The sequence below is a fragment of the Lissotriton helveticus genome, chromosome 1_1, assembly GCF_964261635.1.
Source record: "Lissotriton helveticus chromosome 1_1, aLisHel1.1, whole genome shotgun sequence".
Classification (NCBI taxonomy): domain Eukaryota; kingdom Metazoa; phylum Chordata; class Amphibia; order Caudata; family Salamandridae; genus Lissotriton; species Lissotriton helveticus.
Window position 1 is genome coordinate 132,432,704 of NC_136057.1, and position 25,943 is coordinate 132,458,646.

A 25,943-nucleotide genomic window follows, 5' to 3' on the forward strand; every position below is an offset into this window, starting at 1 on the left:
TTGCTTGCATTGGTTACTAGGTAGCTCTCTCCTAGTACAATCTGTCCAGGGTCCACAAAGCCAGGGGTCACCATGGTGACACTAGCACATGTGTCCCTGTAAGCTTGAGCCAGTTTCTCATTTATTAAGGGAGTCTGCCTGTATTTGCCCAGGTTAGTGGGGCTTACTGCAGTGGGCAACTCAATGTCCACATCATACAGGAGAACTGCCTGTGTAGGGACTCTGACTAGGCCAGATCCTACTTCAATACCCAGGGTCAACCCAGCTACACCCTTGGACTGTGTTCCACCACTGCTTACTGTACTTGGGGTTGCAGTTGCTTTAGGAGCTGTAGTGGTGGGAACTGGATTTGCCTTGGTGCACTCACTGCCCCAGTGTGAAACTGATTTGCAGGTATTACACCAAGGTGTCTTTGGACCTTTGTTCTTCTTCTTCTTGTTACCATTTTGGGAACCACCCTCCTTACTATTAGTTTGGGGGCCTGAAGACTTCTGGTCTTTTTCTTTATCTTTCTGATTCTGATTACCACCCTTCTGGTCTGTTTTCTTCTGGTCACCACCTTGGTTCTGGGGTTTCTGCTTAATCCTTGTTCTGACCCATTTGTCTGCCTTCTTTCCCAATTCTTGGGGAGAGGTCAGATCAGAGTCAATAAGGTATTGATGCAACAGCTGGTTTGTACAGTTATTAAGGATCTGTTCTCTCATCATAAGATTGTACAATCCTGTATAGTCTGAAACTTTACTTCCCTGTAACCAACCCTCCAAAGCCTTAGTGGCACACTCCACAAAATCAGTCCAGTCTTGAGTCTGTGCTTTCTGGGTGTCTCTGAACAACAACCTGTATTGCTCAGTGGTTAGGCCATACCCTTCAATGAGAGCACTCTTCAAAACAGAGTAGTTTTTGGCATCCTCAGGTCTAACTGTGAGGAGCCTGTCTCTCCCTTTCTCAGAAAAGGAGTACCACAAAATTGCAGCCCACTGGTTCTCAGGAACCTGCTGTACCATGCAGGCTCTCTCAAGAGCAGTCATCCATTTGTGGATGTCATCCCCTTCTTTAAAGGGGGGCACAATCTTGGTCAGGTTTCTATTGTCATAGGCCCTGTCTTTTTCTCTTGGAAAATTGCTGCCACCAGTGACATCTAAGCCACTTAATTTCTGCTCTCTTGCCAAGGCAAGTCTAGCTTGAGCCAAGGCTACCTCCTCCCTCTCTATCTGGAGTTTGACAGCCCTCATTCTGGCCCTATGCTCTAACTTTTGAGAAGCATTCATGCCTCTCTGTGATTCCCTGGAGGCACTAGAAAGATGAGAGTCTCCTGAGGGAGATCTCACTCTTCTGTTGCCTGGGAGAATCATTTGTTGGGATCTGGGGAGGTGCTGGCCCTCTCCATTTCCCAGTAGGTCCAAGTTGGCCTGGCTAAGCCTACCAACTGGGACCTGGCTACCCTGATCCTGTACTTCTAAGTCCTCAACTTCTGAGTCCTCATCCAAGTCATCATCATCCTCCTCTTCAGGGGGATCAACTGCAGGGGGGTTCCCTCCAGTTCCTGTATCTAGGGAAGCTGCTTTTGCCCTCTCTAAGTCATCCTGTTCTAGGAGTCCTATCAGGATTAGGCAGGTGGGGCTTCTGCCCCTTTTTAACCCTCTTGCTTTGCACAAGACAATCAAGTCTCTGCGGGTTAGTTTGTCATATCCAGAAGTTGCCTGGGTAGGGTCAACTGTCACAGGACTAGACCCTGAGGCCTTTCCTGTGTCGGACATGGTTACTAGTGAGGTGTAAGTGGTGCACTTACCTACACTAAGTGTTTTCCTACTGGACCTTGCTAGTGAGTTGTAGTCAGGGGTGTGCTACTCCCTTCAACCTACAACTACTAAGTTCAGTAGAACTTAATATGCTAAGCTTTTGATTTTATATGTACCTAGAGGTACTTGATGTGATCTTTCAATTTGATATAAAGATTGCAATGGTAAAACAACAGCAAGCTCAAATCCGCACCGCTGCTCACCAATGTGAGAAGTTGGCCTGGTAGGGGATGTTTCCAATTCTGGAACCACCTACTACCTGACCAAACAATCCCCTTATGGTGTCTGGTTGTAAGTCAACCTTATTAGACAAGCTATCCTAGTGGTAGCATGGACTAAGCAGCCTAAAGGCTTAACTTAAGAGGTCGTGTTAAGCGAGCTGTTTTACCACATACAATCCTGTAATACCAAATGAAAGGACACCACACAAGTATATATTATAAAAATATATGTGTTTATTACTAAAAACAATCCCCAGTATTCTTTATGAATAAAGGGGCACAAGCGTTAAATCAAAAGCACTGTTTAAACATACAAAGTTGCACAATTATGGATGAGGGCAGGGGGCCACTCGAACCATATACTAAACAAGTGGTATAAGAGAGGCCACTCGAACAGTGGTTAGGCCTAGGGCCTAGGGAATCGCTGGGAGCAGTCAGGACAAGCAATGCTGAAGTCGGGAATGGCCCTCGGGATTCGGGAGATGTGCGGAAAGCGCACGCATGCACCAATGTTAACCAATGGTGCGTAAAAGTCAAATAGTTAAAGTTTAAGGACACTTCCGCTGAACCTAGAGGAACAAAACTTAACACACAGACCCTAGAGGTGTGCACCAGTGTGGGAACACCGGCGGAGCAAAGTTACCTCACCCACAGGAAGTGGGTGCACAGGGTCGAAGTGGCGTCGGGTTTTGACACGCAGGCTCTTGGTGCTTGAAGCTGAAAGGGCTGCAGGCAGGGTGAAGACGAAGTGTCCGGTGGAGTCCAAGGGTGGACTCAAGTTGTAGAGTACCTGAAAGCAGAGGGGACAGAGTCTGGGTCACTCAGCAGTGACCAGGGTGGAACCAGGACGGAACCAGGCAATGTCGGGCGCAATCAGGTGGTCGTCGAGGCGCTTCTCTCCGCTGTCACGTGGGCTCTGGGGCATCTGCGACGTCCAGGAGCAGGTCACGATCTGTCCCACGCAGGCTCTCACCGTCGGTGCAGTCGGCTTCCGGTTTGGAGCAAACAAGCCTTGGTAAGAGCAATCCACGCGGGATTGGAAGATGGCGTCTCACTCGGACCAGGAAGGTCAGAGTCGGGGCTCCCTTTCAGGGGAGCTGGTGTGGATCTGGAGCAACCAGAATCACGAGTCTTCTTTTGTAGTTCGTCGGCACAGGGACCACAAGCCAGCTGGCAAGTGACCGGGCCAACGCGTTGAGCCAAATCGTGCCAAAGGGCCCCACGCAGCACTCGTCGAGTGTGGAGGGCTGAACTTCGGCTCAGGAGTAGCTCAGGGTGGGGGCTTCTCAAACCCCGGTGTACAGCTTCGAGGGTCACTCGTGGGCTGCACGGTCAGCGTCTCGTGGTCACTTCAAGATGGCGTGCCCCACGCTTCCGGTCGCCTCCACGGGTCTCAGCTTTGCAGGGACTGTGGATCGGGCTGTTAGAAGCTGGGCAGGCTTGATCTCGTCGATCTCAGTCGCTCGAGTTCCGGCGGGAACTGCAACTAAGTAGACGTCGAGGGCTGGATGGTGCCTGCTGCTGCAGGGTGGTCACTCCTTGACCACAAGGGAGATTCTTCGGGCTTCCACGTTGAGATGGAGGGCGAAGGGTCCAGAATATCGTTTCAAATGTTTCTTCCAGGAAATCTGATGTGCATTGGCACTGCTCCCACTCTTATTCGAATCTGGTGGGCGTGATTACCTGCTAGGTCCCCTCCTATGGGTGGGACCCAGGAAGTGGGTGGATACACCCCCTTCCTTTGATCCAGGCCGCCCTGGCACGAGGGCTGGAGTGCCCCAGAACCGGTTTGGCCGGATTATGCAAGGGGCAGCCTTGTGCGCCCCAGGCAGTGTCTGGTTTCTTTCAAACCTCCCTGCTACAATACACTATCTCCTGTCTGGAGGGCGGTGACACCCTCCTGTGACAGGAAACCCTTTGTCCAGGACCCCCTTGACTGGGTTTCGGTCAGCTCCAGGGGTCCAGACATTTGTCTGTGGCAGAGGCATCCATTTTGGGGATCTTAAGGTCTTTGGAGAAATCAACCGCATTAAAGTAAAGTAACATGTCTTACCCCTCTAGAGGGGTGGAATGCCATCCCCGTCGCCAGAACTGGCGAGGGGATGGTATTCCAAAGCGTATGACACCTTACACGACATGTTTTGATAAAGCCAAACCAGAGTTGCTAAATAACCGCGAGGATTATAAGGCACTTAATAGTATATGGTATGGCATTATCCTGAAACAGCTTAGGGATTTGTTCCCGACGGCTGCAGACAGGCTCAGCTCATGCTAGAGCTCCATCTCACATAAAAACCAAGCACCCAGCCTCCAGGATTGGTGAGGCCTGTCTATAGGAGTGGCTCACAGGTTTACATGTGTCCAGATATAGGTTTAGACATAGGTATACTATATCTAAGCAAGGGGTGTGTACACCACCTTACCCCAGCTGAGTGATCAGCCAGTTGTGTCAATTTAAGAACCAGCCAGGGGTGGCAAAAGATATGCTGCAGCCCCTGGTAGGCCTTAGTGGCTCCTGTGCCCTGTGCACCTATAGTGCATTCTACAGGGGCTGACAAGGAGTCCATTTCCAATTGGTATGTGCCTATAGCACATGTGTCATTAATTTAGTGAGAGAACAGCAGGCTGGGGGTCTGATCAGCAGGCCCACAGCCTCAGTAGTCGAAAACCAGTGAAGCAAAAAGCAAAAATTTGGGGTGACCATAGGATAGCAGACCCTACTCTCCTACAGCCTACAAACAAGGAGTTTCCATAATCAAGACGTGACAGAATTAGTGCATGAATAATAATCTAATATAGAGGCAGCTTGGCTCAGTGGAAGAATTCCCCGAATAACTCTCAGCGGCGCCATACAAGTGGTCACTAACTTATCTATATGTGGGGGAAAGGGAGCTTAGAGTCAAGTACAATTCCAAGATTTGTAGCCGACAATACTGAGATTGGACGGGGCTGGAGATACCAGTATGTGGGGCACCATTCATCAGTCCACATTGACTGCTTACCAGAGGTGATCCCTTCGGTTGTGTGCTGTTAAGGGTAGGCCAATTTACTCTTGTCCAGTGATGCTTGATAAAAACTGATCTGGGTCGCCGGTCAAATCAAAGATCGACTGAGTATCATCAGCGTAAGTGAAATATCAATCCATCATCCTCAATCAGTTTGGCCAGGGGAGTGACATACAGATTAAATAAAGTGGGGCTCACAGCTGGGCCTGTGGGGTGCCCAATAAAACTGGCTAAGATGTAGAGTGCAAGTTTCTCAAACGCATAGCCCGCTTGCGATCCCGCAAAAATGACGAAAACCATTTTAAGACTTTACCCGCATCCCCAAGACCTTGATATGTTACAACTGAAAGTATTCTTGGAAAGGGCGGGGTGAAAAATGTGAGACGCACATTGACCAGCTAGACTGGTTACACATCCTTATACAGCTGTGATGTCACTCCGGATACAGACACCTTACAGGTGTCAGGTGTAGTGAAGCGACTCCTATCCTATGAAACAGGGTTAGTGGGGATGATGCTGTTGCAGATCAGTTTAAAAATTGAGTAAAGAGGGGACACTGTGATTCTTTGTTCTTTCAGAATTACCCCTTGTACCTCTTCAGTTAGGGGGAATCCTATTTATATGAACGACTGTAAAATACTCCGCCGTTTCAAAATTCCCTCTCTGCAAAGTGTTGATGACAAAATCAATACTTGTCAATGGAGAGCTCTCAAGATATCAAATGGAAAACCTTTCGTAAATATGTTCTCCATCACCCCAATTTAATTACGTATAGAAGATCTTCCAAAACCCTAAACCTACACCATCAGGGTTGTCCTTGTGAAGCACCGAGTCGCCTCAAACGGAGACATTTGACTGCGTGTGCGAGAAACAACCATATGTAAAAGTCAACCTCCATAAGGACTGCTTCAGTCCTGCACCTCTGGTCACCCTTGTGAGTGCCTGATGCAGTGTTGGATTGGTAACGAGGGCACTCGGGAAATGCCCGAGGGGCCGGTATCCGAATTCCAGCTGTGAGCAGCCTGGGGGGCCGATAAGGGCGTTTTTTGCATAGTTCGATGCCGCAAGCTGCCCAGTGGATGCCTGAGTGGCCTTTCTGGCGGCAGATGGGTGTCCATTACCTCCCTTTTACTAACAGGCAGAGGTGTCTCTCTCTTTCTCCAGCTGGGCCAGCCCATTAATATATGCATATTGAGCAGGCAGGGGACCTGAGCAAATATGGCCTCACCTGTTTTCAGGTGTGTTTCACCAGTGTAAACAAATCCATGCATTTTTTAACCCCCGTACCCTCCGTTTTTTAATTAAAATGTAGCAAAAGCAGTGTTTTGCGAAAAGGCAATATCCAAATGTGGAACACTTTTTTTAGCGTGCCCGGGCCTATTTGTAATCCCAATCCAACCCTGCCCTGATGACTGTTCACTTGTTATCCTCGGATTGGGTTTTGGGGCAGCTTGTCACTGGTTTCCTTTAAGGATAATGGGAAGCATTAAAAAAAGTTTTCTTTATTAAAAAGCAATCACAGACATGGAGGTCTGCTGACCCCAGCAGGCCAACATCCAGGTGATAGTCTTAAATCTTAGAGAGTCAGAATTTGCAACGTGTCTTATTAGTATGCCTAAGGTAGGTTGGGTTCCAGCCAACTACAATTCCCAATTCTACGGAGTGACCTGTTAGCGCATAGGGCGATTTTTAATATTATTTACTAGTCACAGAAATACTGGACGCATGTATCATGGTAAAAAATACCCATGGCCAAAATGTTCTACCGGTCCCGGCGTGTCCTGAGATCTTACTGAAAAGTCCATGAGGCAGAAAAGCCTCGCAGTACACTAGAGACCTCAGCACTGCCCGGCAGAGGTTCGAACATCTGGAAAATGTGTCCATCCTAGTCCTTACATGCGGTACTACAATGCCATGCTGTGAACGCACCGCAACCAGGGACTCTGGACTTATTTGATTGTGCAGCCGCAGCGATTTTTGCATCATTGTAGATTAGCCGCATTTGCCACATAATCCATCATCTGCTGCATGATCTGCAGATTAAAAAAAAATGTTTCTAGCTCACACGGTTCAAAAGTTACTAAAAAGGTAGCGACGTGTGTTGCCGCGCAGAGGGAGGCGGTTTGAAAAGGTTCACTGGTTGCTTATTGCTATGTGAGGGTCTTAAAATTAGTCCCAGACGGTGTTAACAAGTGTATAAATGACAAAATAACAAAGTATTACTGTCATAAAATGTGCCGTATAATTTGCCTTTTCTAGTCACATAAGTTACTAAACCCTGCAGCATAGTTTGGCCCTCCCCTACCACATAATTCCACCAGTGGCCCTCAGAATAACCTTGCTCGTGGTAAGTCCTTTCCAGCAGCTTCTAACATTGCAGCCCCAGAGGACAGAGGAGATATCTCACAGGATACTCTGCCAGGGTTCAGCTCCACCACATCAGTCAGGGTGCGAGTGGCCCCCTTTCTGTTGATGTGTGCCACCAATGCTTGTTAGGCAAAGAAGCACTTTCAGTGAGTGATAGTTACTTCCACAGTTGTGTGCTCTGGTCCTTCACCCGGCCGAGGCCTCTTCCTTGGCCTCTCAGGGTCCGGGATCAGCTCCTGTTCAGAGTTCCCACAAGTTGGAAGTGGTGACGTCACACCTGATGTGTGATTGACAGCGCAGGGCATGGTTTCTGGTTCAGTAGAGCTTTACATTAGATTTGTAAGGGAAACATCCTTTACCACGCAACTTTTACCACGCAGTGCTTTTACAACGCAGGTTTTACAACGAAAACTATTACAACGCATTGCGCTGGGGGGCGCTCTAGGATAGGGAATACTTTTAATTTACTATCCAACACCTTCCCTACTATCCACGGGGACTGGAGTTGGAATAGTAAATTAAACTATTCACTATCCAGCACCCCCCAAAGCAATGCGTTGTAAAGGCTTGCGTTGTAAAACTTGCGTTGTAACAGCATGCGTGGTAAAAGCATGCGTTGTAACAACGTACATCCGATTTGTAAAACGTCATGTAATACTTGTCAGTTTATTTGACATGTTTTGTGTAGTGCTTCAAAGTCGCCTTCGAGGCCACTTCGCAGCGCTAGCCCAGTAGGCCGAAAGCAGTCAGGAGCTTTAGTTCTACCTCCATTTTGTTTTCAATATATTTAAAGTCCATCGTTTTTTGTTTCCAATTTAACACCGAAGCACCGGTCCAACTCGCAATATCTGAGCATTTAACTCCTCCTTGTAACCTGCATGCAGAGCTCAAAAGGCCAGGGAAGTTCTACAAAGTGCCTGGAAGTATCCAATGTTCGATGAGCTGACCGAGTATGAACATTAGTTACTTAACCTGTAAACTGTGGTTCTCCAGTATTGGTGTCTTTCATAGATTCACATGCTTGAATATTCCCCATCGTCGAAGTGGGAGTCCCACGGTACATAAAATAGCAGTAATATATAGATAGCATATTATTGTTATTGTTATTGTTACTTTAGCTTATATAGCGCCATCTCACCTACAGGTCTCAAGGCGCTTATGACCAAAGGAGCAGCCAGGAAATCTCACGCAGAAAGAAGGGAAAAAGCAATAAATTATATAGATCCAAAGGCTTCTCTAAACAAAAGAGTTTTTAGCTGTTTCCTAAAGCATAAGAGGCTATCCTCTTTCTGAAGATAGTCTGGCAGCTTATTTCACAACAGTGGAGTCTGTATGGAAAAGGCTCTTCCACCCTTAGTTGCCATTTTAAAACGGGGGCAGGCCAACAGCTGGGCGTCGGATGATCTAAGAGTCCGTTTAGGCAGATATGGAGTCAGGCGTTCCTTAATATAGGCAGGCGCCTGTCCATAAAGCGTCTTATGCGCAATGCACAGACTCTTAAATTCCACCCTCTGTTTCACCGGGAGCCAACAAATTATACAAACAACAATTAATTTTTTAGGATTAATGATTCTACTCCTTATGAACATTGAAAGAGAATTATAATTAATTATCCAGAGACTTAATTTTGTTCCTTAGACTTTAGTTTTTTCTCTATCACTATGCTAATGAAATGTGCAATTTATAAGCCGATACACGGCTAGATTGAATCTGTTGTTTTCCTATACTTTCAATAATGTTTAAATACATTCTAAGATGTCTGCCACAGTAACACATATACATTTGTCCATCATTGATGTCAATTATGTTGTTTGTCGCCTTAAACTTTATTTAAAAGATTGTGGCAGGTAACTGTGCTTAGCAGCAAGAAGAAGCCGCAATGCCGAAACGCGTCCTGTTGCAGTAACGGTTTAAATAAATCCGTTTAATTTTCCCACGTATGGTGTGCAGTCAGTTCTTTCGTTTGGAAGAAATTTGAGCCGAATATATATATATATATATATATATATATATATATATATATATATATATATATATAATCAGCTCCAAGGCTTGCCAAAATACTGCTCGCTTAGGCACTCTGGGGGACAAAGCTCTTTTATTAAATGCAGACGCGTTTCAGCCGTAGCTTTCTTCAGTGCTTAAAAAGAGGCATTGAGATTCGAATGCACAGCGCGCTTTTTTAAACCATATAGTGTCTCTCGTGATTGGCAGTTCTTAAGTGGTGGCAAGTGAGGAGGGACTCAGATGATGTTTGCCTCCCCCAGCAGTCCTTTAGTAAGACGTTTTCTCAATATATAACACCTGGCCTTATCGACAATTTTTTCATGGTGAGTCATTTATTATGCAATGTCAAAAAGTCTTACTGCTGCGAGTTACTTGCGGTTTCAAATATTGTTGCCACCATTAGCTGCGCATTAAGTCCCCCACGCCAAGCCTCCGATATCACACCAGGATGCAACCGTTGGCAGCGGTAAAATTACTGTGTGCCATGAATTTGTATAATTCACATCCTTTCAGGCCGACGGGAAACATCCTTTGGAGACGGTTCATGCTCCTGCCATAAAGTTACGCTCCACTCTCCACCATGATGCAGGCTTCGCTGAACTCTTAAGGCGGGTGCCACAGGTGTGTGAGGGTGGAACTCACATCTTATATCAGCTCCAAGGCTTGCCAAAATACTGCTCGCTTAGGCACTCTGGGGGACAAAGCTCTTTTATTAAATGCAGACGCGTTTCAGCCGTAGCTTTCTTCAGTGCTTAAAAAGAGGCATTGAGATTCGAATGCACAGCGCGCTTTTTTAAACCATATAGTGTCTCTCGTGATTGGCAGTTCTTAAGTGGTGGCAAGTGAGGAGGGACTCAGATGATGTTTGCCTCCCACAGCAGTCCTTTAGTAAGACGTTTTCTCAATATATAACACCTGGCCATATCGACAATTTTTTCATGGTGAGTCATTTATTATGCAATGTCAAAAAGTCTTACTGCTGCGAGTTACTTGCGGTTTCAAATATCATAATTATACATATACATATAAAATGTAATACATCTAAAGTATAGAAATAAAGGTGAAAGTACCATAGAACTGAAAAGGCGCATTGAAGCCTTAAAGGGAGAATTCACTTTAGTAGCATATCAGTGTCATTTATAATAGTCCACATTCCAGCCAATCAGGCAGCAGCACCCCCTAGAACCTTCTCCTCAGAAGCTCAGGCCCTCACATTTTCATAGCACCAAAGTGAGCCATAGTGCATGAGGAGAAGAGAGCCTCTGAGGGGAGGAAGGGTGGGTCGCATGTGAATCTATGAAAGACACCAATACTGGAGAACCACAGTTTACAGGTAAGTAACTAATGTTCTTCTTCGGTATTAGGGGTGTCTTTCATAGATTCACATGCTTGAATAAGAATAGAAAGCAGTAAACCAATACATGAGTCATAAAAGGCAGTGTAAAACCAAAGTAAGTAAAGTCAGTGCACATATGAACATAGCATACATTTAGGCATATGGCAAAACCTTTTATGACAGGAGGCGGGAAGCAACAGAGGCTCACCGTAGTTGAAAAGATTTTGTAGCACTGCTTGGCCCACAGCAGCGTCTGCAGCGTCCGCTGACTCCAGACAGTAGTGCCTCGTAAACGTGTGTCTGCTCGACCACGTTGCCGCCCTGCAGATCTGGCGCAGAGGCACTCCAGCAAAGAGGGCGGTAGATGATGCCACAGCCCTTGCGAGTGTGCTCGCACCGGAGCAGAAAGAGGCTTCCCAGCCAGTTGATGGCAGAAGGAGATGGCAGAAGAAATCCATCTAGTAATGGATTGTTTAGTGACTGGCTGTCCTTTGCACATTCGGCCATAGGCCACAAAGAGCTGGTCTGATTTTCAAAAAGGAGCGGTGCGCTGAATGTAGAATTTCAGGCAACGGTTTAAATCCAAGGAATGTAGAGAACGCTCAGAGGGAGACTGAGGATTTGGTAAGAAAGTCCTGTGAGTGACAGGCTCATTAAGATGGAAATCCGTAGGAACCTTGGGGATAAATGTTGGATTTGTACGTAAAGTAACAGCGTCCTTGGAAAATTGTGAATGCTTGAATGTCACTTACTCGCCTGGAGGATGAAAGCGCGAGTAGGAGAGCAACCTTCCACGTGAGGAATTTTAAGTCCTCTGAATGGATGGGCTCAAAAGGAGTAGGAGGAGCTGAGATAAAACCAGATTCAGGTGCCAAGCAGGTGGCGGACGACGTATGGGCAGATACATTCGAAAGAGGCCCCTGAAGAACTGCCGGATGTTCCGAGAGGAATACAGTGATGTGGAACCATCATGATGAAAGCGAGAAATCGCTGCCAGAAAGACTTTAAGAGTGGAATGAGAAAGTCCTGACTTCGCTAGAGATAGAAAAAAGGCAGGATTTGCTCTGGCTTGGCATGCATCGGATCAAGGGCTTCCTTGTGACATCAGACACAAAAACGTTTCCATTTCAATTGTTATGTCTTAATGATGGAAGGAGCGCGTGCATGAGCCAGCACTTCCCTGCACTCCGGAGCAATATTCAAACGTGCGAACTCATTGTGCTCAGGTTCCAAGCATGCAGTTGGAGACATGCCGGATCCGGATGGCAAATCCGTCCCTGGTTGATGGTGAGCAGGTGAGGTAGAGGGCGAAGAAGAATCGTATCGCACTGGGAAAATAGGAGGAGATCCGTGAACCATGGGCGACATGGCCACCTGGGCGCAATCAGTATGATGTGACAGGGTTGAAGCCTCATCCTGTACAACAGGCGCGGAACGAGAGGGAGCAGAGGAAAAGCGCAAACGAATTTGTTCGACCAATTGAACGAAAACGCATTCCCGCTCGACTCTCTGTGGGGAGGCCGACTTGCAAAGCGTAGGCATTTGCGGTTGGTCGGAGTCGCAAACAGATCCATCTGTGGTTGGCCCCACTGACGAAAGATGTACTTCAGAGTGGGTTGGTGGAGTTCCCACTCGTGATTGTCTGCAAGTGATCTGCTGAGAGAGTCGGCAAGGGCGTTGGAGACACCTGGCACGTGAACTGCTGTCAGGTGAAGATGAGACTTTTCCTGATTGACAGAAAGGCCCAAGGTGCGAAAAAGTGTCAGGCAAGTCTGAGTGTGTTGCCTTGCTGCTTGACATGTCTGAGCCTTTATCAGACAATCGTCTAAATAAGGGTAAAATTGAATGCCCTACAGGCGAAGGAAAGCTGCGACCGGAGACATTATCTTTGTAAAAACTCTCGGCGCTGAACGAAGGCCGAATGGCAACACCTTGAACTGGAAGTGCTTCGATCCGACAGTGAAGCGAAGATATTTTCTGTGTTTGTGATGTATTGGCACATGAAAATATGCATCTTGGAGGTCGATAGTGGAGAGGAACTCCCCGGGATTGAGGTACTGTAAAATTTCCAGTAAGGTTAACATCCGAAATGTTTGTGATTTGATGAACTTGTTGAGGGCTCGTAAGTCCAGAATGGGGTGCCACTCTCCCGACTTTTTCTTGATTAAAAAGAAGTGGGAATAAAAGATCTTGCCCTGTTGCACTCGAGGAACCACTTCCACAGCCCCTTTTTGTATCATGATCTTGACTTGAGCCAACAGTTCTTTTAGATGAGCTGGGGGCGGGCCAGAGGGTTGGAGGGTGGGGGGAAATTTTGTAAATTCGAGAACGTGTCCCTTTAAGATGACATCTAGGACCCAACGATCCGAAGTGATAAGTGACCAATTGTAGAAGTTTTGGGAGATTCGACCTCCAATTTTCAGAGTCGGAGAACACTTTATCCTGGGGAAGTCACTGCTTTTTAGAGGTGGTACCACCTCTGTAGTTGTTTTTCTCCGATAAGGTCTTAAATCGGATTGGCGATTTTGAGACTGGTAATTGTATCTCTGCCTGTTGTCCCCATAGGAACGATACTGGGAGGAGCCACGAAAATTTGAAGAGTTGCCTCTGCCACGTGCTCCCCGAAAAGGCCGCTTCCTGTATTGGAGGGTTCCTAAGGCACGAGGAGTATCCATGTCTTTTTTGATGGATTCCAGGGCATCGTCGACATGCTTGCCAAAAAGGGAATCACCATCGTATGGCAAGTCAAGAACTCTCGCCTGTACTTCAGGGCGAAAAGCCGTAGATTTGAGCCAGCCTTGGCATCTTAAAACAGCAGCTCCAGCAAGTTGTCTAAATCCTGTTGAAGAAATGTCAACAGCACAATCAATAATCTCCGAAGAGATCTTCTCTCCTTCTTGGACAATTGTCTGGGCCTCGGCTCGGATGGAATTTGGAAGCTGGGTAACCAAAGCTGCAATTTCTGACCACATTTGACGGTCATATCTTCCGAGGATGGCCAGGGAGTTGGCCGCTCTGACCGTTGTGGCAGCCATGGTGGTGAATTTCTTTCCGATAGAGTCTAATCAGCACCCTTCCTGGTCCGGAGGAGAAGTTAGCGGAGTGGCAGGATTATGCAACCACTTCTGGGCCGCCTGCGTGACGACTGAGTCCACCTTAGGATGTGAAACAAGGCATGCTGGTGAGTCTGCAGACGCCTTGTATTTCTTGTCAAGACGTGGTAGTACAGCTGGGATGGAATTTGGCCGCTCCATAAGTTTAAGACCCTCTTGCCAAATAAAATCAATAATTGGTATGGTATGGGTCTGCTTTAGAGGCTGGTCCTTGAAATCATAGAGGAAGCAATCTTTTTGCTGCACTTCCAGGGTCAAATGGAAACGCTTGGCAGCACGTACCATTAGATTGTGGAAACTTCCGATGTCCACTGGCGGGGAAGCCAAGGGCGATGTCGGTGGTGTAGACGGCGTTTGGGCCCTATAGTTATCCCAATCCGTGAGGACGTCATCATCATCCTGATCTGTGTCCTGGTGCACATCCTCATCATTATCTGTATCCGGCTGTGGATGAACCGGTGACCTCGGCGTTACAGCAGGTACTGGTGCTGGCGCCGAAGGTTGAGGAGCAGGTGAAGTGGACGCAGATGGAGGGAATCTGCGATTGTAATCGTCCAGCATATGTTGCAGGTTGGACACCAAAGAGAACGGTATTTGAGTCATTGGTTCCTCATGAGGTGCATCAAACTGATCATCATGGACGGGAAAGAGAGCACTCCCCTCCTCCTCATCCTCATCTTCTTGGCACTTTATATTGAGTTCAGAAGGACTGGACGCAGGACGAAAAACGTCATCCACATAAGAACCATCAATGGAGTTCTCTTCTGCGGACTCAAATAACTGTGCTGGAAGACTAGCACCACTAGTAATAGGACTCAAGTCTAGTGGAACCGGGCGTTTGACCACTGAAGCTGGTACCACTGTGAAAGTAGTTGCAGTAGCAAGTGAATGGTGTGTCATCGACGATCCCGTCGACGAGGTGGCAGTGGAAACAATCGTAGATGGTATTGTCAAAGTGGGACCCGCTGATGAAGGTTTTGGAGCCGTTGGCCGTGACAATGTTTTCCCCTTAGCTTTCGTCAATGTAGATTTTCGCGCCGTCGCCTCCGTCGTCGACGAAGAAGATGCCGTCGTCATTGGTTTCGCCGTTGACGAGGCAGTCGTCGACGAAGGTGGTATCGTCGGCGTAGACGACACCGTTGACGATGATGTTGCTGCCAACGGGCTGGTCACCATCGACGAGGATGTTGTCGTCGACGAAGATGGGACCGTTCTCGAGGATTGACGAGGAACGCGTCGACGAAGTCTTCGCCGACGTATGCTTTTTAGCCAGAGCCGTAGACGAGACAGGTTTGATGGTCATCGATGATATTTTAACAATGGAGGAGATTGGTCTCACCTCTTGAAGCGTCGCCGACGAGGTAGACGTTGTCGTCGTTGTCTTCGTTGACATTGAACATGTCGTCGTCATGGTTGGTACAGCGTCGACGGATCTCGTAGTCGTCGACGAGCCGGCGCCCGTTTTTGATGACGAGGGCACAGCTTGGGACTGCGACGCCAGAGAACCAGGTCCCGTAGGTGTAGAGGCTGGCAGATCCCGTGGGGAGACAGTTTTAGAGGTGTCAACGAGCTTCTTTCTCTTAAGGAAAGGAGAAGGCATCTCTGTTTTTGACCCACGCTTAAGAGAGGCCTTAGAATGGAAAGAAGACACGCTCTCTATGTCAGAAGCTGGATTTTCTGAAGTCTTCAACTTCTGTAGCCACAGAAGGAGACGGGCCTCTCTATCTTTCAAAGACTTTGAAGAGAAAGTCCTGCAAAACTTGCAGGTCCTTACCTCATGATCCGGGTAAAGGCAGTAAATGCACTTACTGTGAGGATCTTCATGAAAAAGGCGAAGCTTTCCACAAGAAGAACATGGCCTGAATAAAGATTTTTTAGTTGAAGACATCTTAAGAGTTGAAGTAAGCAATAGAAGTAGAAAAAACTGAGCAGAGCTCAGGGAGATTCCCTTCACACGACGTGCGGTAGAAAATCTGAGGGCCTGAGCTTCTGAGGAGAAGGTTCTAGAAGGTGCTGCTGCCTGATTGACTGGAATGTGGACTATTATAATGACACTGATATGCTACTAAAGGAATTCTCCCTTTAAGGCTTCAATTGCCCTTTTCAGTTCTATGGTACTTTCAACTTTATTTCTATACTTTAGATGTATTACATTTCATATGTATAAGTATGATTAAAATATTTTTCTTTATGTATATATATATATATATATATATAACTGCTATTTTATGTCCCGTGGGACTCCCACTTCGACGTCGGGGAATATTCAAGCATGTGAATCTATTAAAGACACCCCTAATACTGGAGAACCGGTGATCCGTTTAAACCAGCACCAGGCAAGCTTCTGTGAAATCTACAGTGTGTCTCGGATGGTGGGTTACAGTGGGAACTGGTCTAACCACTGGTTGAGTTTTTAAACCAGCCGCCCTGACAGTGCCTTGAGGCCTGAAGGTCAGAGGTCAGAACCCCAAGAGGGGTCAGAGGAGAGCTGGAGAGTAAGGGCTGCTGGGGCCTTCTGTGCGCAGGCGGCATCTGAGGTCTGGAGAGCAGGGGCATAGCAAGCAAGGGCTGCCGGGGCCTTCTGGGCGCTGTGCGCAGGCGGCTTCTGGGGTCTGGAGAGCAGGGGCATAGCAAGCAAAGGCTGCTGGGGCCTTCTGGGCGCTGTGCGCAGGCGGCATCTGAGGTCTGGAGAGCAGGGGCATAGCAAGCAAGGGCTGCCGGGGCCTTCTGGGCGCTGTGCGCAGGCGGCTTCTGGGGTCTGGAGAGCAGGGGCATAGCAAGCAAAGGCTGCTGGGGCCTTCTGGGCGCTGTGCGCAGGCGGCATCTGAGGTCTGGAGAGCAGGGGCATAGCAAGCAAGGGCTGCCGGGGCCTTCTGGGTGCTGTGCGCAGGCGGCTTCTGGGGTCTGGAGAGCAGGGGCATAGCAAGCAAAGGCTGCTGGGGCCTTCTGGGCGCTGTGCGCAGGCGGCATCTGAGGTCTGGAGAGCAGGGGCATAGCAAGCAAGGGCTGCCGGGGCCTTCTGGGCGCTGTGCGCAGGCGGCTTCTGGGGTCTGGAGAGCAGTTGCATAGCAAGTAAGGGCTGCTGGGGCCTTCTGGGCGCTGTGCGCAGGCAGCATCTGAGGTCTATAGAGTAGGGGCATGGCAAGCAAGGGCTGCTGGAGCCTTCTGGGCGCTGTGCGCGGTGCCATCTGAGGTCTGGAGAGCAGTTGCATAGCAAGTAAGGGCTGCTGGGGCCTTCTAGGCGCTCTGCACAGAAGGCAGCCGAGGGCTGGAGAGCAGGGGCCCTGGTTCAAACCACACTCACAGCTTGGGCAGTCAAGTACAGCAATCACCGGGGTTCAGAGGCCCCTCGGGCCTTTGGTGCCCGGTGCCACTGCGCCTGCTGCACCACTGACAGCCATGCCCCTGCTGAGAGGGTGAGTGTAGGCCCTGGGCGTGGTCCCCTGGGGGTGCTCTGGGTGTGGCCGTCACTCCTGTGAGCAGGGGGGGTGGTTTAGGGCCGGGGTGAAGTTTAGACTTTAGGCCTGGCGATGGGGCCAGGGTGTCACCAGTGTTTTGGTGTGTGACATATTTGTAATAAAGGTCTTTTCCTCCATCCCAGGCCCGCGCCTGTCAGCGTCACCGGCTGGAGGCCTCTCTCCAGAGCTCCTGCTTGTTTACAGCGGCCTCTCTGAAGCCGCAGCCAGTCTGTTCACTCCCGGGACCGCCTCGGGGGTCAGGGCGGGACAGCCGCGCCCCTCGCTGGCACGAGGGCTCTGCCTAGCGCCAAGACTCGGGCCAGGAAGCGCTGAGCAGGGGCTAGCGCCAAGACTCGGGCCAGGAAGCGCTGAGCTCAGGCTAGTGCCAAGACTTGGGCCAGGAAGCGCTGAGCTCAGACTAGTGCCAAGACTCGGGCCGGGAGGTTCAGGGCTACGCCAAGACTCGGGCGGTGGGCGCTGAGGCCCGGGGTGCCACTTCCCCTGGCAGACGTTGTCCCGTCTGAGAACCGGGTCTTCTTCCTGCAGTCGATGGGCAAGTACCTGACATCTTTTTCGTCTAGCGCTTGCATCCGCAGCTTCGTGGCGCTGTAAGCAACCGCTGTTAAAGTCAGCATGTCTGGATTCTTTTTTTTTTTTTAAAAACCTTTATTGTGCATAAGTAAAAGAACAAATACGGGCCTACAACCGTCAGGCCGGCCACAAATACTTTGAAGCACAAATGTAAGCAATGCAATTCCCCAGCGGCATCAGGCGACAGAACAGCAATCGATAGTCATTACACTGGGTGGAACATGTCGCCGAGGAGAAGGAGCAGTAAAGGTTAATTTTAAAGGTTTTGCTCAAATTAATATAATCAATAAGAATAGGAACAAAGGAGAACTGAGTCCGCACATTAGCATCACGACAGGAGGAGGCACAGTATTTACGCAATAGTAAATGAACAGCACGGCAGTATGGCAGTACAGCGTAAAACAACAAGAGCCTCAGTCAGCATTGACGCACCACCCACATCGCCCCCCCTCCCTGCCAACCCCAATCGCAGACCCAGAACAGAGCAAAAGACAAGAAAGCGCAGAAAGTCTAGAAAAAGAGGCCCATAGAAACTAAATAAAAAGTAAATCTCCCCCCCCACCCTACACCAATGCGGAGGCTACGGCCTACCCCCCCCCCAGCAATGTGCCTGTCGCCCATGAAAGAACCCGAAATATAGACCAAGAAAAGAAAGAAAGAAAAAGAAAGTGGTAAGAAAAAGAAAGTTTCACGCATGAAATATAGGGGGGAAGAAAAGACTAAGCTAATCTACCCCTCCCGAAAGAAGAAGAAGGTGGGGAGGAGCCCACACAATACCAGACCTCCCGGGCACCCAGCCATTTGCAATTCTTACGCCATTTAAATCGAGACAGTCAAAGGCCATAAACTCAAAGGGGGAACAGAATCAGGTACACCCAGGACAGGGAAGCAGCACATGTGTCACCACCCCATCTATAGATTTAACAACAGGATATGAGCAGCTCTACCCCACAGTCGAAAGTGCCCGGATAGATAAGAACATCAAAAGAAATGTGGGGAGCTATAACTTCAATACGCGCCAAAAAGGTGCCGCAATTTGAGAACACATCTAACAGGCCAGTAACAGTAAATACCCGGAAACCCATTGCACTATGCAGGTCGCAAGCGACCACCACACCATGGCACCCGACCGGAGCCCGCCCCAACTGAAACAAAGACCAAGATGGCCGCCCCAGGCAGTGCGAAGACAAAGAAAAGCGAAATGGACGCCACTCTCCACAAACAATCCCCCTGTCCCAATGAAAATTGTTGGCAAGTCGGGCACCCAAGAGAGTGTAGCAGAGCCAACAGCTCACAAGGTACCAGGATAGCCAGTTGGGGCGCCGACTATGCCATAAACAAAATTACAATGCCACAAAGGATGCCCTGAATGCGAGAGCCAAGCAACAACTAAGAACGACAAATCCAGATGGAAAAATTGAGGTCATACAGCCACTCTACATAGCATTCTCGACCCAATCCCCGCCAGGGAAGAGAGCAATACAGCAGAGAAACTGCCTAACCCTGGCCCGATCTCGGATGCCCCTCAATACACACCCCACGACCAATGCCGACCCCCTCTACAACAAAGAAACAAGATGGAAGCAAGGAAGAAGGAGTAGATTCACATATACAAAATGGCCGGTGCCACATACCCGACAATGCAATGATCACAGCCAAAAGAGTCTCGAAATTGTCCTGAGAACACAAACAAAACAGGGGAAATAACGGAGGCTTTAGCGTGAAAGTCTTCAAGGGGGCCAGAAGTCGCCTCGCCGGTAGTCCCATCGCCGAGAGTGGTAATGAATACAATGAAGCATTCACCGAGTGTGGGAACAATGTATCACAGGCAGAGTCGGTAAGCGATCGTATGTAAGCGCCAGTACAGTCGTCACGAATCTCAGCATCGCAGGAAACACTTGGCAACTCAGTAGCGGTCACAGATACCAGCAGGGGAGTGAGCAATTGTTGCCGAGAGCAGCCTCTCCGTATCTGCGCCAGGTCGAAGACTATGTCGTCGAGTTTCTCGCTCAGCCCGTGGGAGCCTTGAAACAGCGTCGCTCGCAATTCACCAAGGGCCAACAGGACATCACCATAGGACAGGGCAGGCCGTGAGTCTCCTGCGCCCGCGACACAGGTGGATGCAGGCAACTTAGACCCCGTCACGGCCATAGCGTCGCAGGCACAGGTCAAGAACGGACGACCATCTCCATTCCGCGAGTCAGCGGGAACATCCATAGCGCCCACAAGCCAGTCACAGAAACATGGGGGGGTCGACACGGATCAGCAGTTGCCCCGTCTCCCACCGCCACCAGGCGCAGTCCAGCGTCGCCGGTGAGGAGCCCCCACCGGCCAGAACAGGTAGTCAGGGCGAACGGGCGGTCAACCGAGTCCGGGCAAGTCCCGTAATGGAGCCGAAGTCGCCCTCTCCCAGCACGTAACAAAGGAGCCGGACGTGCAGTGCGAACCACCTTCAACTCGCGAGGTATTCGTTATATATAACACTCCAGGCATCCAACGCGCTGTGGTCGATGGTCCGCGATCCAGGGGAGGCAGCTCCTCCCAGGTTATGAGCGCCCCACAGGCAGGCTGGCCGTCTCCGCTCCGCCGAGGTCCGGCATCCAGCGACGATTTACATCGGGGCAATGGCGTCAGGACGGGCACCAGGCTATCTCCGCATTCCGGACGATCTGAGATTCCGGAGGAACATGGGCTATATCAGCGCGCCGTCCCCGCTCAAACAGCCGGTGAATCAGACAGGATATCAGGCAGGATAGTACAGCGGGGCTCAAGGGCTGGCGGAGCCGGGAGCTTACACAACTGCTCCGGTCGCCATCTTGGCTCCTCCCCCCATGTCTGGATTCTTGGTGGGGGAAGTGCTTAGTAATGTGTGCCCACTCTCTCTCTCTGTGCGTTGCCCCCATCAGTGCTAAAACACATACCATTATTAGCAACACAACTATGGAAGTTGAAAGAGGGCAGTCTTATTGGCAGTTCTGCTTCGGGTGTGTTAAGTGTCACCCCTACCCCCTCCTCCCCAGAGGGCCTTTAAGCAGCAGGAAGAGTCTGTTGACTCTGAGGGTGAGATTACCGGCAGATGAGCCCAGACGGGGGCGAAACCGGTCCCAGGATGTTCGTTTCTGGTCCAGGGAGGGCCGGGCCTGGCAGTTCGGGCTGCACTGTTCCCTTTGCAGCAGGGGCAAGACTGATTTGCATAAAAGGCTGGGTCCAAACTAAGGTGGCAAGGTGGGCAACAGAAGGATGGGCTGGAGAGTGCCACCCCGAGCTATTGCCAGCGGTTAGACTGATTGCAAGCACCCCCTCACCACCTTTGGTGTGTTTATGCACCACCCTGAGTGACACGGGGACGCCCAGACGTGTGTGCCATGCTCGATGTGAAACTGGATCCAAGCTGCCCCCGGCTCACCTGCAAGAATAGGGTTCGGACTGGGTAGATTCTTGCATGCACCCCCCATCACCTTTGGTGTGTTTATATTGAATACAAACACAGCACCGTGTTGCACGTACATCCTTCTGCTAAAGAGCCTGTGTTTTCAGTTCCTGCTTGGAAAGCCTTTCTGCAAACAAAAAAAATGTAAATGCATCGACATTTGATCATGGCAGCAAAGTAAAACAGCTGAAGGGGCGCATGCGTGCAGGGACCAGCACTGAGTTATTATGCGAGGCCAAGACTTCCGAGCAAACAATCATCAAATCACCAAATACACCAAATAAAAGCGCCAAAACAAACAGCCAAGGGCGACCAATGGCAGGGTTTCTTTCCAGGTCAGCTGGCCACGTGTAACCAATGCGTCTTTCACAAAAGACCGCTGACAGGTGCCAATCTAGGAAGGAAGCGCGGGGGCGCGCACCGGCAAAGGAACGCGCATGAGCACTAGACAAACTAATGGTAGTGGTAATAAAACTTTATGGTATAAATAAAAGAAAGTAATTAAAATGCGTTCTCCAATAAAACACCTTAAGTTTCAGCACAGGGTGAAAATGCTGGCAGCTGCACTGAGTAAATTACAAGAGCATTTATTCATGACTATGAAACCTTGGAGGACCGCATCAAAACATAAAACATGTCCACGCAATTCGACGAAAAAAACTACATTATGTGATCGTTGCTACAATGTATAATAATATAAACAAAACTTTCGAATACCTTCTTACAAAGCTGCCTTCGTTCGCCAAGTTAGCAGAGCCCGGACCCCCCGAAATACAACACGAGTTAGTGACGCTGTCACACCTCTAAGCGCTTACAAATGTCCACTCTCCACACAAACACTAAATAAACCTCCTAAAATCTTCTTTCTAAGTCTTTGATGCCTAAAACTATAAGTAACCAGTCTACTGATGTTGCTATGAGACATTCCCCGGTAAAACAGTCTGACTGCAACAATCGTATTTCTGCCCACCTGGTAAACATCAGACGCAGGAACCTGATTCTTTGCCCCTACAGCTGTGGGGATATACATTTTATATGTACAAGTCCCCCCCCCCCCACACACAGGGTACACCCCCTTACTCAGATGACGCAGAGCACACACTGAGTTAGAACTCGCCCTCCCAGGCCTGGGTGTAAAACTGCATTTCTGAGGCTGCCCCCAGGGGAGGTGGAATTCTCCTTTTACTCAAAGGACAGAGGTTGAAAACTTGAACAGATCCGGGCCTTACTCAGAAAAAACATTTTCAGCCTTAAAGGTATGTTCATGGCACATCTTAAAAATATATATAGCACGCGCGAATGGTTTTAGAGCCGCATAATTCTGCGCCACAATTGCATGGAGTGAGTGGGTGAGGTGGTGCCTTAAGCTTGTGTGAACCTCTCCAGCTTTAGAGGTTGTGGCTGTTCACACCCCTCTCTTCTGCCTGCCACATCCTGCAGCTGGAATTTGCTCCAGGGGAGGGAGGGGTAAAAATCACTTTCCAGGATGGAAGGAAGGCGCCCCGCCCCCACTTCGTGTGGGTGTAGAGGAAGGGGTTTCTTCATGGGGAGAAATGTTTTTTCCATGAAGAAAGAAAATGAAAAAAAAATGAGTATATGTTTAGTTCCTTCCCCAATGCAAAGTTTTACAGCATTGCTAGTGCTGTACCTGGAAGCCTGCGCCTCGAGGAGCTGTCCAGGTATACTGATAGAAATCGATGTGAATTCCCCAGACTCCTAAATCTATATATACCCTTTCAGACCAATGGTGAAGCATGTGGGGAGGAGGGGATTTCGAAAAGAGAGAAAATTAAATAAATAAATAATTTCCCCTTGTCATCGTCTGTCGAAACCCCCCCACCGGGCCGCACTGCTCTTACATGCATGAGCCGCGGCTATAGCGGGGTGGTAAACGCCCCCCACTCCATGGGCGCCAAAGGGTCTAGCTACGGCACTGCTTCAGGGCACATGAAAGGGGGTGGATTTACGAGTTTTGTTTGGGGAATCAGGCCCTATATCTTCATGGACTAAGCACTGAAAGCCCCACTACTCCTGACTAAAGTCAATCCCATAATAATCCTAAATATGCCTCTCATTAAATGAAGAAACGAGGCAAATAGAGGTTCGAAAAGCAAGGGCCTGACTCACAAACTGCATTTGTAGTACATGAAATAGCACTACAGTAGTACTACAATGCACGTATCCCAAACTGCAATGCACTAACCTACGGCGGAGGCCTCGTCGCTCCAGTTTTTTCTATTCGAGGTCTCCACACGTGTAGTAAGTGCGGGAGGGCCCAGCAGGTCTGTTGGGAAAATAGGGAATAATTATAAAAAAAATGGGTGGGGTTAAGGGAAATAAATATAAGGAGGGATTTGGGACCACAAAAGGCTATGTCCATGCAGGTCATAAAATAAGTTTGAAACAGTGTGTTCGCGACTCCTCAGGGCTGCGGTAAAATACACGAAAGAAAAAGGTCGCTCCACCGGTGATAATTCCACCCCGGCGGGGCCCGTGACCAATAGCGAGGAATATCTTTGGAAGATTGCCGAGTAAGATGGTGGGTTCTGCAGATAAAATCACAAAGGGATGAAGCTCCGTCGATAAACGGTCTATGAGCGCGACTCTATGTGGAGATCGCACTTGAATAGTAGTGTATTCTCTGTACTGTAAGCCCGGGACGTGTTCCCGGCATTCAGCCTGGAGCGGATAACTCCAAGTAGGTGCGTGTTTGGTAAAACGTGAAGCGTATGCTGAATCAAATCCTCCCGGGTCGCCGTGTTCCGATTCTGGACCAGAATACACTATTCAAGTGCGATCTCCACATAGAGTCGCGCTCATAGACCGTTTATCGACGGAGCTTCATCCCTTTGTGATTTTATCTGCAGAACCCGCCATCTTACTCGGCAATCTTCCAAAGATATTCCTCGCTATTGGTCACGGGCCCCGCCGGGGCAAAATTATCACCGGTGGAGTGACTTTTTTCTTTTGTTTTTTTTACCGCAGCCCTGAGGAGTCGCGAACACACTGTTCCAAACGCGACGAAACACGTGTCGGCTGGTTGTGGAACCATTAAAACTCTGAAACTACAGCGACAAGTGCAAAGAAATTTGATTATTATTGTTGTTCTTGGCTTAATTCAATTGTGTGTTTATACAGAGACATGACTGCAAATGATATCGAGTGTGTGTGCATAAGGCATTTTTGTATATTGTACTTTCGTATGTCTGGTATTTCTGACATGCTTCAGAGTGGTTACGGGGTCTTTTTGACTCGCCAGTTGCACCACAGCCAACTTAATAGCTCCAACACACATTGCGTACATTTGAGGCAGAACGCCCAGTTCTTACCCTCTGTAATAAAAATCCTTTTCTTTCGATAGATAAAATAAGTTTCAAAAGAGGCTTAATTGTACTCCAGCCCAATGTTAGGGAAGTCACGCACCACACTTGGGCAGCCACTGGTACTGCAACGCACTCCTGTAGGAAATGACGGAGGCAGGGAATTAAACTAACACCATTAGCAACTAATGTTAAATTAATTGAATTATTTTTAAATGTAAATTTGATATATAGTAGAATTTTTTAAGTGTAACCTTGATTTATGGGCACCTGTAATTACCAATGTTTTTAGAGCCATAATCATTACAGGCCCGCAAGAGTCTTGGTTGAAGTCTGTGACCATACCCACACATAAAAATGGTAACAAGAACAACCCGTCAAATTATCGGCCAATCTCCCTTATTGATTGCCCCGCAAACAGTTTTGATTGGGTGATTTTAGGGAGGTTGAAAGACTGGGCGGGAGATAGAGCCTTCTTCTCCAAGGCCCATAAGGGTTCCGTCGGGGTAGGGGCATGATCGAACAGGCTCTAAATTTGTGTCTTATACTGGGCGAATATGTTCAGGCCAAGAGAGGGTCCATGCATATGGGCTTCATGGACCTCTCCTCAGCATTTGACCTAGTGGATAGAGACACATTCTGGGATATTATGGAACAAGCGGGTGTCGATCCCCCCTTATTATTTACTTTGAAAAGTTTGCAACAAACTTACCACAATACAGGTTCGATATATACCCAGGTGGGTGACCTGAAGTCTCCTATTCACGTTACAAGGGGAGTCAGACAAGGCTGCAAATTGGCCCTGTTCTTATTTATTTATTTACTTATTTTCAGAGTTTTATATAGTGCAAATTTGACCCGAAGGTATCGGAGTGCTTTACATGAGCACCAGTTGCGTTACACAAGGACACATTCATTTTTGTTAGGCACGGGGCGATTAAGCGATTTGCCCAGAATAATAGGATGTTGAGCATCATTGCTGAGGCTCGAACCCGGTTCCCCAGATTTTTGGTCGACCGCCCTAGCCGTTAGACCACATCCTCTCATCCTCTCATTTCTATTTTATATAATGCATTGGATGCATTTTTAAAGACATTAACCCCCGAAATACCTACAATTGGTGAACAACCCATCCCTGTTTTGCTGTACGTAGACGTGTCAGTGTTGTTCTCCTGCACTGCAAATGGTTTACAAACTTTACTGGATGCTTTTAATTCTTTTATGATGGATTTTAAACTTAAGGTTCATTAAATTAAAAAAATCATATGTCTTGACTAGTGGTTCTAAAAACACTTG

General features: G+C 48.6%; 1 protein-coding gene across 5 annotated transcripts in view; it reads left to right on the forward strand.

The window, feature by feature from the left end:
- Positions 1 to 25,943, forward strand: part of LOC144769768 (N-acyl-aromatic-L-amino acid amidohydrolase (carboxylate-forming)-like) — a 263,725-nt gene that overhangs the window by 182,486 nt on the left and 55,296 nt on the right. The window contains exon 1 of one of the 5 annotated variants that reach the window (XM_078654265.1): positions 22,534 to 22,583. The exons of the other annotated variants lie outside the window; for them this stretch is intronic. The gene's annotated coding sequence lies outside the window, so the exon portion shown is untranslated. Of the gene's footprint in view, positions 1 to 22,533; positions 22,584 to 25,943 lie in introns of those variants that run through there. 5 annotated transcript variants of the gene reach the window in all.